The following is an 11,890-nucleotide window of genomic DNA, read 5'->3' as shown; positions in this document are numbered from 1 at the left end:
GCTCGAGGTTGAGAGCCTCGACCACCCTACGCAACACCACTGCCTATGACGCTCCCTCCTCCGTAGCCACGGTAAGAGGAGACAACATGCCAAGGTCAGGTGAAGTGTCAAGACCACTGGCATCCCCCAGTTCCTCTCTCCAGTCCTGGTCAGAACCTAGTTGATCTGTCAAAGGGTCACCTGACCCCTCCCAGTCCTCCTCCTCATCGTCTGGATGTAACTCATGTTAAAAAGGGGCTCCAGGCGTGAACAGGGGCACAAAAAACCCCGCTCGCCGCCAGATCCGGCGTTGGACGACGCTGGTCCGGCTCCGTGTCCACTTCGGAATGGAGGCCGGGGTCGACACCGGCAGGGGGGGTGACCAGCATTGAGCGCGGAAGTGGTGCCGTCGGAAGCGGCGCCGGTGGAGGCGTAACGAGGTCAACCTCGATCCAAGGAGGGGCTAAGGCGCCGGAGCCGCCGGCAGCGAAGGCCTAGGCCCCCCAACCGAGTCCGCGGGGCCCGAAGGCGCGCCGGCTGGGTGGCTCCTCCCAAAGATGGCATGCATCACCTTGTAGAACGTACAAAGCTGAGCGGGACTCGCTCCGGGTCCCGTAAAGGGAGGGAAACTCGGAGTCGACTCTGCGGGCTCCTTGCGCGGAGCCGCGGGAGGTTCACCACCCCCGTGCCTCATCAGATCGGCCAACTGACGAGGAGAAGTCGAAGAGCGACGGTGCTTCTTCGACTTCTGCTTATGCTTCGACATACCCGACCCCGAGTGCGAAGACTTCGAAGATTTCGAACCGGAATGGTGGTGGCTCCACGACCGGCCCCTCGACCTCCCTCTCGTCGGGGACCTTGAACAGCGCAGAGCTTACTGCCGGTGCTCAAACAGCTTTCAGGACCGCTCCGGCAAAGCCTTCAGCACCAGCGACCGGCAGTCGGAGCACAACTTGGGGTCGTGGTCGAGCTCCAGGCAAAAAGGACACACGCGGTACGGATCCGTCACCAACATCGTGCGATGACAGGAACCGCAGGCCTAGAAACTGGGCATCCCTCGTACACCTTCGGAGTCGAAGGTTTGAAAAAAGAAGTCGACAAAAGTCGAGAAAAAACGTAGTCAAGAAATGACTGAGGTACCGCTCTTCCCAGATCTGCGCTGGCTGGCGCGGAAAAAGAAAGAACTGACGTAAGCACGCGAGGGCAGCGTCTAAGTAGCTGCCGCAACGTCATCCTGGCAACCACGACACCAACAACGGACGCAGAGGCGACCGATGCCACCTTCCAACGCGCAGAGGTACTGCTGACGAAAAAACTTTCCATATCCAGTCTGATGCCTGGGGGTAATTCTAAGGTAAGGAATCTATAACTAAAGTGTTTCTTTCAGATCTGTTTCGCCATTTACTTAGGTACACTCCTGTTTAGATACTGGGTTACCCTTGTCAGTCCCTAGTATATGGTACACATGTACACAGGGCAAAGTTACCCCAGAGGCCACCCATGGGTTGAAGCATGAATTATGCCACCCATGAGAGGCCATGCAAAATGGAACTCCAGGCCTCCCATTGCAGCCTGTATAAGTTGGTGCATGCACCACTTAATTAAGATATAGGTTTACTATGTCTAAGGGTCAGTGCCCTTAAAACCTATGTGTCACCCCTATAGCAGGCCTTAACAATCCTGAAGGCAGGGAGCTTAGATCTATGTGAGAGGGTGCCACTGCATGAACAGGATACCTCTGCAGCCTACAGAGTCCATTCTTCGGGGTTGTCAGTGAGGCAGCTATTTACGACATATAGAGTGGCTGAAACAAACCCTATCATGTTTGGTGTCAAAAGAGTTGGAATCATACCCCCACACCGGTAACCAGTGTGGGAGGTATGATTCCCCCCTCAGGAGCGAGCTTCGTGAGGTCCCTGGTGGGCCCAGGACCTGCCTTCTAGTCCTGGACAGCACAAAATGGTTGCTGCCGACCAGAGACACATTTCTGGCCTCCTGCTTCTAAGCCAAGCTCGATCAGAGGAAGGCAGAACAATAGGCATCCTGTCACAGGGATTTAGTGCATTAGGACTTGGTGGATGAGCTTAACAGCGACTGAAAGTCTGCATGAGGGGCACATTTGGTGTCCATGTGTATAGTCTGGAACGAAAGTGGACAAAGGACATGGGAGTAACCTCCCCACTGTCCAGACCCTCCCCTGGGAGGGTCCCATGAATCTTGCCAACCCTCTTCCTTGGGAATTTAAGGGCTTACCTGGCTGTATGACCTTAGATTCGAAGTGGACAGGATTCTGAACAAGAAACCACAAAACTTCGACCGCCTGGACACTGTGGACTTCGCTGGACTTTGTTTGGGTCCAACTTCGTCTCCCATTCAGTCTGCTGCATTGTCTGTGCCCATGCACCACACATGATCCGTGCAGGACCTGTGGAGCATCAAGGACAACCAAACATATCTCCCTTGGAGTGAAGGAGTCACTCCCCTGCATCTGCAGCCACCACAACAAAGCTGTCCGGTCTGCTGATCCTGAGCTCCCATGGTCTTCGTAGGCTTCGGCAACACAGGTGGTATGTTTTTACGTCCCACGAGGTCTGAGGTGCCCTCTCAATAAGTTTGAGGTCAGAATCCTTCATGGGGGCTGCAATACTTGGACCCTGTGCACCACGTACATTTGCAAGTGCATATGCTTGTTGGCGTTTCCCAAACAAGTGCATTGGGCTCAGAGTACCCCCAACCACTGGCAACATTTCCTACAAAGAACGTTAACCTCCTCCCACCAAATGCTCTGTAGGGCTGTTGTTTGGTGAAATAGCTTGAGGTCCTCTCGCAACTCCTTTGCCTCCGCCCCGTGGGTCCACTTGAGGGTCAACTTTTCTTTTCTTGGGCTCCCCTGGTTTCTCCAGGCCTGCCCTGACTACCCTGCATTTGGTAGGTCTCCTGGACCTTGCTGGTCTGGACCGTACACATCCTTGACCTTCTGCATGGGTTGCCGTTGACAAGGTTTGTTGGTGCTCCCGCCAGGCACTCGACATCCTTCGTGGGACAGCTCGTATGCGGCTCCTGGTTGTCCTCAACGTCTCCTGGTCCCCGTAGCTACAGAGTCGAGGACACCATCAGCCAACCTGATGCACCTGACATCAGTTGGCATTCGACTTCCGAGCCCCATCTAAGTGACCCAGACTCTATCCCCTCTGCATTCAGGTACTCTCTGACAAGAATCCACCTTCGGATTCCAACGGACACTTTTCTTCCTTCCAGCAGCGGCTCTTCTTCGAAGTCCTCCATTGGGTTTGACGGCGGTTTCCAATGCTACTTCAGACCTATGCACGCGGCTTCCCTGGGATAGGTAACTTGGGTACCTCTGTACCCATGGGTAGGGTGGCTCTCCAACCTCCTACCTTCCACAGGGTTTCTTCGAAGTCGACTGGGAAGGGTCCTTAAACTCTAAAACTGTAACTGCGACTTTCCCATCGAATTGTACGGAGCACTCAGTTGTGTTCCCACACTGCACCCGTCCTCCGTGGGGTCCCTATCTACTCAGCTTGGGTGGTTCCTTGGGATCCCAGCGATTCTACGTCCTCTTGACACTGTCTTGACTTGAGTCGTAGTTCTTATACCACTTGCTTAGTATATGGTTTGGTTCCCCCCTGGTGCTCACTGTGTATTAGTGCTATTTACTATCATTTCTGTACTTAAGTATTGTGTGCTTTGAGATCATCTCCATGTAGGAGATAGAGTGTTGTACTAGATAGTGTTATATCAACAAATACATATTTTTATAACTATTGTGTGGTTCTCCTTTCATTTAATCAATACTATAAGGTTGCATTCTGGTAAAACAAGCTGCTTAACATTCCTTCAAGACTAAGCCTGAAGGCTGCTCTCCACAGCTACCACTTGAATAGCTTTCTGAGGTTATCTATGACCTTTTAAATCACCATAAGGGTTGTTAGGACTGGTACAAGGTGTCCACTTTAATTAGTGGACAGCATATACCAGGCCAACTTCTCACAAATGTCATAATTCTTGGCATAAGAAGGACACCTGTAACCCACTCCATCAACCTTGTCCTGAAATATTTGTGAGAGTCCTTAATCGCCTGCAGGATAGTGGCCAGTCAAACTGTCTCTTCCTGCGGATGGGGAGCTGGTTCCAGTGCCCCATCCCCTGCCATCCCAGGAGGTGCCAATGGTTTTGCATACTTATCTATTGAGCCTTGGCCCATTGCCATGTCTTTCAACATCCTGGTGGTCCAGTTGGAGTATCTCTTTACCTCTGTTTCTCCAGGGCAGGGAGGTAGAGTTATTACAGAGCACGGCCAGGTGAACAGACTGCAAGGTGGAAGTCCCTTATGACTGGGGCTCTCCCCCAGCTCGCTGTTCCCCAGAGGTTAGTCTAAAAGCCTCTGATATAATACCCCACTGTGATCCAATGCAGTCCTCAAGCACGGCTCCTCAAGCACGGCTCAGTCCGCATGGAAGGTGGGCAGTGGGGGTGGACATTTAGAGGGTCCTTGCACCCAATCTCAACTCTCCATGCAACATCACAATGTTCAGGGACCCGCTACCTCCGCAGGTCCTCATCAGCCCAGCCACTCATCACCTCATGGCACTTCGTCTGTGCTGCAGGTCCCTTTGATGGCTCCCTGTGCTGCCTTATCTCATGGTAACAGCCGAATGCCCTTTTGGTTAGCAGCTGCCGCAGTCGAACAAAACCACCCAGTGTTGTCTGAAGGGCAAGTCAGTCCTGCTGTCCTCCAAGGTTCTAACAGCAGGTAGGGCACAAGACTGTTTGTTGGGGGTTCCTGCTGCCTCTATGCACACAGGGTGCCTAAGCAGGAAGGAAGGTCTACACTCAGCCCTTGTGTCTCCGACCACGACAACTCATGAGGCATCCGCCAGGTCCTGTGCTGAGGTACCCGAATCAACAGTAAAGGCCCAGCAGGAAGATCATACAGAGAAGCAGCTGACTTGCAGTCTCTACAGGGACCAACAGTGCTGAGGTCGAAGGAAAGAATGGAGCTACATTCCAGCCGCTGCAGTCTTGGCCCTCGCCACTTCAGCAAACCGCATGTCAGGTCAGAAGCTCTCCCACACGGCCCACCTGAGGTTCCCACCTTTGCTCTGGCCTTGGGCCTTCGATTCATACCTGTTAGAGCATGAAACAACTAGGAATGTTTATATTTTGAAACATATGTGCATCATGGCATCCAACATATTTATTTATTTATTTTTTAAATGTTTTCTACACCAACAACTGTGCTTTATGGCTTCTTCAGGAGGTTTTGAGCATGACTGTGAGTACTCAGAGAGGCAGTCAAAAAAATAAGGAAATTCTACATACAGGAGTTCAGCCAAAGTGCTAAATATTTTGTTTCGTTTAGCATGGCAGCATGGTAAAGCCTGTGGTACTTATATAAAAAAGCAGAATATAGTGTACAACTGTGAGTTATGTTACTGTACTGGTCAGCCCGTATTAAACAGTTAATACCCAGGTTTGCGTTTCACCTGACAGCGAACAGCAATCTCCTCATGTGCAAGAGGTTCATATGAGTACCATCAAGGCAATGAAGATATACTTCACTTGCTATCTATTGAAGGCATCCAAACTTAAACCCCCCTTTTGTTCCATCAACTTCCATGTTATCTGTTTTCCCCTCTTTTGTCGACCAGATGATTGATCCAAATATATGTGAGGTAATTACCCTTACCACCACTGTGTTGTTCTGTACTTCACATGCTGAGGTGAGCTCCAATGAATCAATGGGGGTAAAAGCCAGCCCCAAAGCCGTGGAGCGCTTCAATGTCCAGGAGGAGTCCGGCCCTAGTCAACCAAGTCACCACAACATTCAACCCCTAATCAGAAATACAAACATCACCCTCAGTCTCACCAACACCCAAGTCAGCCAGCAGCGTTTCCCAAGCTTTTGCAGATTCCTATAGGCCTCCTGCCCTTATGCACTTACCTCAGCACTGCACTTTCCTCCCAGTCCACCCATCACAGTGGGTCTGACCCCACTACTCAACCCTGGGGCCTGTAGCATGTTTCCATTGCAGTGTCTTCAAGCTTACGCATATTTTCCAGGCCTCCTGCACTGATGCACTTCCCTCAGCAGTGCACTCCCCTCCGAATCCGCCAATCGCAGTTGGTCCGCCCTAAAGTGCTCACCGCTGAGGCCCGTAGCATGTTTCCATTGCATCATAATTCTACACCTGGCAACCACTAAGGCCATATTAATCAATCGGTTACGGCTTTATGCTTAGTAGACCAGAGGTAAAGGTCAAGCAGGCATAAACTGGGTGAGGGGGACAGGAAGCAATCCGTTGCCTCAGCCAAGAGGCGTAGCACCTCACTCCAGTAAGAGGTTAATGAGCACAACTCCATAACACGTGAAGAAGATCCCTAGTATCAGCATGACAGCGAGGAAACTTGGGTAGTCAGCAGAAACAGATGCCAAGTTTCTGGGGCATGAGGTAAGCTTGATGTAATACATATTAATGAATAAGTATGAAACAGAATTTGATGGATATCTTGGGCGCAATTACCCACATTTTAGACCAGTCCCGATCAGTCAAAGGTTAATCCAGTTCAGTTTCCCATTGTTTACCCAGTAATGTGAGAGAGGAGAGCACATACACACGCGGCGCCCCGTACAGCCCTGAAACCAATCTTTGAGTGTTAGTGGCATCACATAGAAATTGACAACTATGAAGAGGTTGCGACACCGCTTCCAACCTCCCCCATAGCCTACGCACCACCACTGACAGGGTACCATATAACAGAAATTGCCCAACTGGGAGATAAAATTCCCTGCCTTCGAAGGGGCGGAACATGCCATCCATGTAAAGTGTAATTCCATATCCAAACCCGCCTCTCCCCATTCCTGTAGGTGACCCTCTTCAACCCCCAACCTGCATGAGGAGGGGCCAAAGCAGGAGTCCCTGGGAATACGGGCATTGCAGCAGCGTTAAGCAGAGCACCCTCAGCCAGTAGATCTGTAGTACCAGCATGACTTGCTGCACGGCAGGGAAATCCTGTTTAGGATTAAGCAAAATAGTCAACAACAGAGTCTGGTCAGGGGGGTCTCTAATTCCAGCCTCCCTGGGTTCTCCCGTCTCTGAAACCACCCATACACCACTTCAATGGTGTCGCTAGATAGTAGGATTTAAAGTCAGGGGGGCGTTCATCCCCCGCATCGATGGATGCTCGTTTCAACTAAGCAATTTAACACACCAAAGGCCCTTGCTCCATCTTAAGTCAATCAGGATGATGTTCAGATCCCGAAACGTACTCTGCAGCACTACGACCAAGAGGACAGTACAAAAGTACAGAAGGTGAGACAATCCTATCATCTTAGTTATGACTATTCAGCCCACCACCAAAAGGTGTAATGCCTTCAAAATTATAAACTAGCTTGGAAAGCCATCACCGCCGTGTCCACATTGCCCTCTAGTAGTTCAGTGACCATGAAATATGTTCGCAGCCCCAGGTATTGCACCACATCCTGTACCCACGCCATGCCGCATAGAGCCGGAGGCTTTCCCCTGTCTCTGCAGATCTGGAACAGACAAGCTTTGAGCCAATTCTCATGTGGGCCTGAGGCCTCTTCAAAGGTCGTGAGGAGATGCACCTCTCGCTCAGGTTCTGTGCACAGATCACCCAGGTAAATACCATGTCATCTGCATAGAGGGAGATGTTATGTGAAACTCTGCAGGACTGAATGCCAGCATAGAGCACTCCGCCACAGGCCCTGCACGCCAGTAGCTCGCAAGCAATGGCAAAAAGCAGGGGAGATAACAGGCATCCCTGTAGAGATCCTCTTTCCATGTTACACTGCCCAAAGATCATCTGCCCCGTTTGAATCCGAGCCACAAGTTTCAGATGGATAACTGTGAGGATTGATGAGTAAGAAGATGAATCAAGACACGGAATGAGAACTAAATAACAAAATGTGAAGAATAGAAAGGAAAATTAAATTAAACCAACTCCTCACCTGTTTCAATATCAGTTGTGTTATAGTACATGTTCATGTATATATTAATCAACTGATTCTAAACACATATTCTTGTTTAATGTTCTATTCTCTCTGAATTCCTTTCATGATGATTATTATCAGATTTGAAATCTCCTTGCACATTTTGTACAATTTCATTCTTTCCATAATTAACTCCTTGTCATTTATTCTTTTTCTACTTTCCCCCTTTTTCTTCTTTTTCTACACTTTCCCTCTTATTTATAATTTTCTCCTTTTTTCCTCTTCTATATTACGTTATTTGTATATCTTACTTGTCTCACACTGATCTACGATTTATAATACTGTTTTGTATTTTATTTTTTTTAAATTGTATTTTTCAATCTCCAATAAAAAATTATGACACAAGGTTCAGGTAGAGCAAGTAAGTCCACTCCACAAAGCGATGCCCCAGCCTCAGCCCCATACAATGCATGACAGTTTGGAGAAATTCCCAGTCCAGACTTTCGAAAGCCTTTTCATGTCTACAAACATGAATTCAAACCGTTCCGGCAGGGCAGGGTCATCTCTCCGATGCTGAGTGCCATGCTACGGCCAGGTATAATTCCCAACTGGTCAGCATGGAGCAGGCCCAGTAGATGGGGCAATACACATTGTACCAGGATCCCACTGAGGAGTTTATAATCAACATTCAGCATCAACAATGGCCTGCAACCCATCACATCAATAGCAGGCTTCCCGGTTTTGAGCAGGTGACAATAAGGGCCTCCAGCTGGGTGGGGTGCAAGATACGAGCCGTGAGCCCCTCCTGATACAATTCAGCCAGCAGGGTACCAGCAGATCAATGTAGAACACATAGAACCCCACCAGGTGGCCATCTGTCCCTGGAACATTTCAGTGGGCCATATGGCAAACTTCAGCGCGGATTTCCTCCTCCAAGACGTCCCCTCCTATTGCCTTCTTCAAACTTCGGCGCCAGTCTGTGAATCAGTAGGTCAGTTAGCCAGTCATAAATGGTCTGTTCCTGCATCACACCACCACTGGAGTACAGTCTGACATAAAAAATTGGCGATGCATCGCTTTATCTCAGCCTGTGTATATAGTCTGGTCCCCCCAGGCATTACCAACTCTAGAGTCAGAGAACTATACCTAACGGGATTGGCCAACCATATCTGCAAGGGTCCTGTTTTGTCCCTCTTGGTTGTAAGAAATCATATATGCTTTCTATTCAAAACAGCGGAGGTGCTCCACATGTTCCACCACTTTTTTCTTTGCATCCAGTACAGCCTGTTGTAGCTCTGGACTCTGGCTGCAACAGCACTATATCTCTGATGGCCTGTTCATGAGTATCAATCTCCCCCAAGACAATCATCAGTACTCCTGCCTTCTCCGATATGCATTGTCCCTGGAGAAAGAGCTTGAAGACCTCTGATCTAGCGAAAAGTGAGGAGGCAGTTCTCAGCAAAAAAAAGCATCCCCTCTCTAATAGTCTCAGGAAACACCAGGTTTTCTGAGCAAACAGCCTTCAGATGCCAGCACGGGATGCATGTAAGCACATCACCCCATTGTTGCGTTAACAAAGGGGGATGTGAATGGAAATGGTTCTGGCCAAATACTCTATGTCCGCGATAGCTCCTAGCCTGTCGTCTGAGCAAACAAAGGTCTTGAGGTGGACACGTAGCATATGTATGATCAAATTAAACGAATAGTCACAGTCCTGCAGGTGGCGATGTCGCCATCCATCCATCAGACCCCAATGATGATGCAAGTAGATATTAACAAAATGAATATTTCGGCTGTTTGAGGATGGATCAGCAATCCTCAGTGTCTAATTTCTAACTGGTGACTTGAAAGTGGACCCTCGGTTGCACCTGAATTAGTATTCCAATAGCAAAATCTGAGAATGTGGAGTAAACCCCATGACCACTCCATCGCTTGCACAATGCTGCCCCCTCCAGATCATTCAGGTGAGTATCCTGTCACAACGCTATGTGGACCCCCTTTCGCTGGAGGTATTCTTGCACCTTATAGCGCTTAACCTTGTTATTCAAGCCCCTCACATTCCAGCAGAGAAGTTTGCAGGCATTAACATTATCTCCCATCTGCAAAGCATCACTGTCCAACAGAAACACCCCAACCCCGGCTCCGTAGAAGTAGGGGGCGGTGTTGACCCCATAGCCAGCAGAGATTGAAGAAAGAAGACATCTGCTACAATCCAAAAAACACCCCATTCCAACTCCCCCTCCATAGGACAGCAAGGCAACAACCTCCATCCAAACAAAAACACGCAACCAAATAAACCATCAAGCCAGGGATTCCTCGTGAGGTGTCAGAGACAGGACACAGTCATCTTCAAGAGGATTGTGCCCCAGTGGAACAACCCCACACCCAGTCATGCAGAAAGACGACGAAAGCACACCCCATCTTTGGGTCCGTCTAGGGAGAAGATGAGGATAGCCATCACAAGAGAGGCAAGCAAAGCACCCTCCCCTATCCCCCCTGGTGTATCATCGAAACCAAAGGGGTCAGTGGATATCATCAGCAGTCTGCGCTTGACATGAGACAGGTCTCCACTCTTGGCAGTGTCAAGTGTGGAATCAGACTCAGGGTGCAAATCCAAACTCCAGGCCTCACCCCCAGCTCATGGCGGGTGTCACTCCGTGTCTGAAGTCGCCGGATACTCCTCTGAGCTCAGCTTGAGCAAGTCAAAACACCTCACCTGGATCAGAGTTGAACTTGGCTCTTTGAGCTGTGATAATAACAAGTGTGCGGGATACAGCATAGCATACTTGATATCCAAGTCTCTGAGCTTCTGTTTGGACTCCGGGAACGAAGGCCTCAGTCTCTGAACTGCTAAGGTAAAGTCAGGGAATATCATCACCCTGCTGTTGTCAACACAAATCTCTTCCAAATCTTATTCGGAGGTTAGGAGGTGGTCATGGTCCAGAAAATGCAAAAGGCATGCCACAGCAGGGCAAGGCGTACCCCTAGGTGGTGGGGGGCTGGGGCACCCTGTGATTCTTTTGAGGGCAAAGAAAGAGGACAGATCCTCCGGGGCCACCACACGTCTAAGCCAGTCCTTAAGGAAAGCAGCCATGTCTGCACCTTCAACTTTTTCAGGCGAACTCACCACTCGGATATCATTACTGGGGCACGATCTTCAGAATCCTCTATCCAGGTGTCCAGTACAATGGCCCTATCTAGAATATCCTCCATTCCGGGCAGTCAAATCCCCAGTTGTCGGGATCACCTCCTACAACATACACTCAGTAGCTGTGATGTGCTAAGCTAACTTAAGATGGTCAGCTCTGAGCACCCTGGGGTCTGCCTCCATGTCTATTTTGTGCTCTAGGGTTTCCCGCGAGTCTCTAATGGCCATCAGGATAGAGTCCAGATTGTCCTGTGGGACCTGCAAGAATCCCCTCCCATGGGCTAGTCTCACCCCCTGCTGCGTGGGGCATCAGCCACTGGCACCAGGACCTCTTTCTACCGGTTTTGGAACCTCATGACCACAGGTGGAGGATACGGAAGGACAACACAGCCCCTGAGCACCAGGCAATGGAAAACAGCCACAATCCCTTCAGGCCCAATTAGGAAGATTCTTTTGGACCAGGCACAGCTCACTGCCCAAGAAGAGTCAACAGGCTGCCCCCAAAGGCAATGGGGACATGTTCAATAGCTCCAAGGGGCATCACATAGAGCAGGAGGGGAAACAACAGGTATCAGGTCGTCACAGGGCACCCTTACAGCAGCACCCAAGAAGTAGGAGGGGTCAACAGGAAATAATAGAGGCAATAAGTGGTAGGTACCTGCAAGCTTACCAGGTCAGATCAGAGGCCCCAGCCAATCCTTGTCCCCACACGAATGCACAGTAGTGGCCTAGCATCGAAGGCAGGCGTCACAATTTCCCATCAGCAATATCTCTTGCAGTACCCCACA

This window comes from Triturus cristatus, chromosome 8 (assembly GCF_964204655.1).
Source record: "Triturus cristatus chromosome 8, aTriCri1.1, whole genome shotgun sequence".
In the NCBI taxonomy this organism is placed as follows: domain Eukaryota; kingdom Metazoa; phylum Chordata; class Amphibia; order Caudata; family Salamandridae; genus Triturus; species Triturus cristatus.
The sequence above is the reverse complement of the archived record's forward strand: the minus strand, read 5'-3'. Positions refer to the sequence as shown.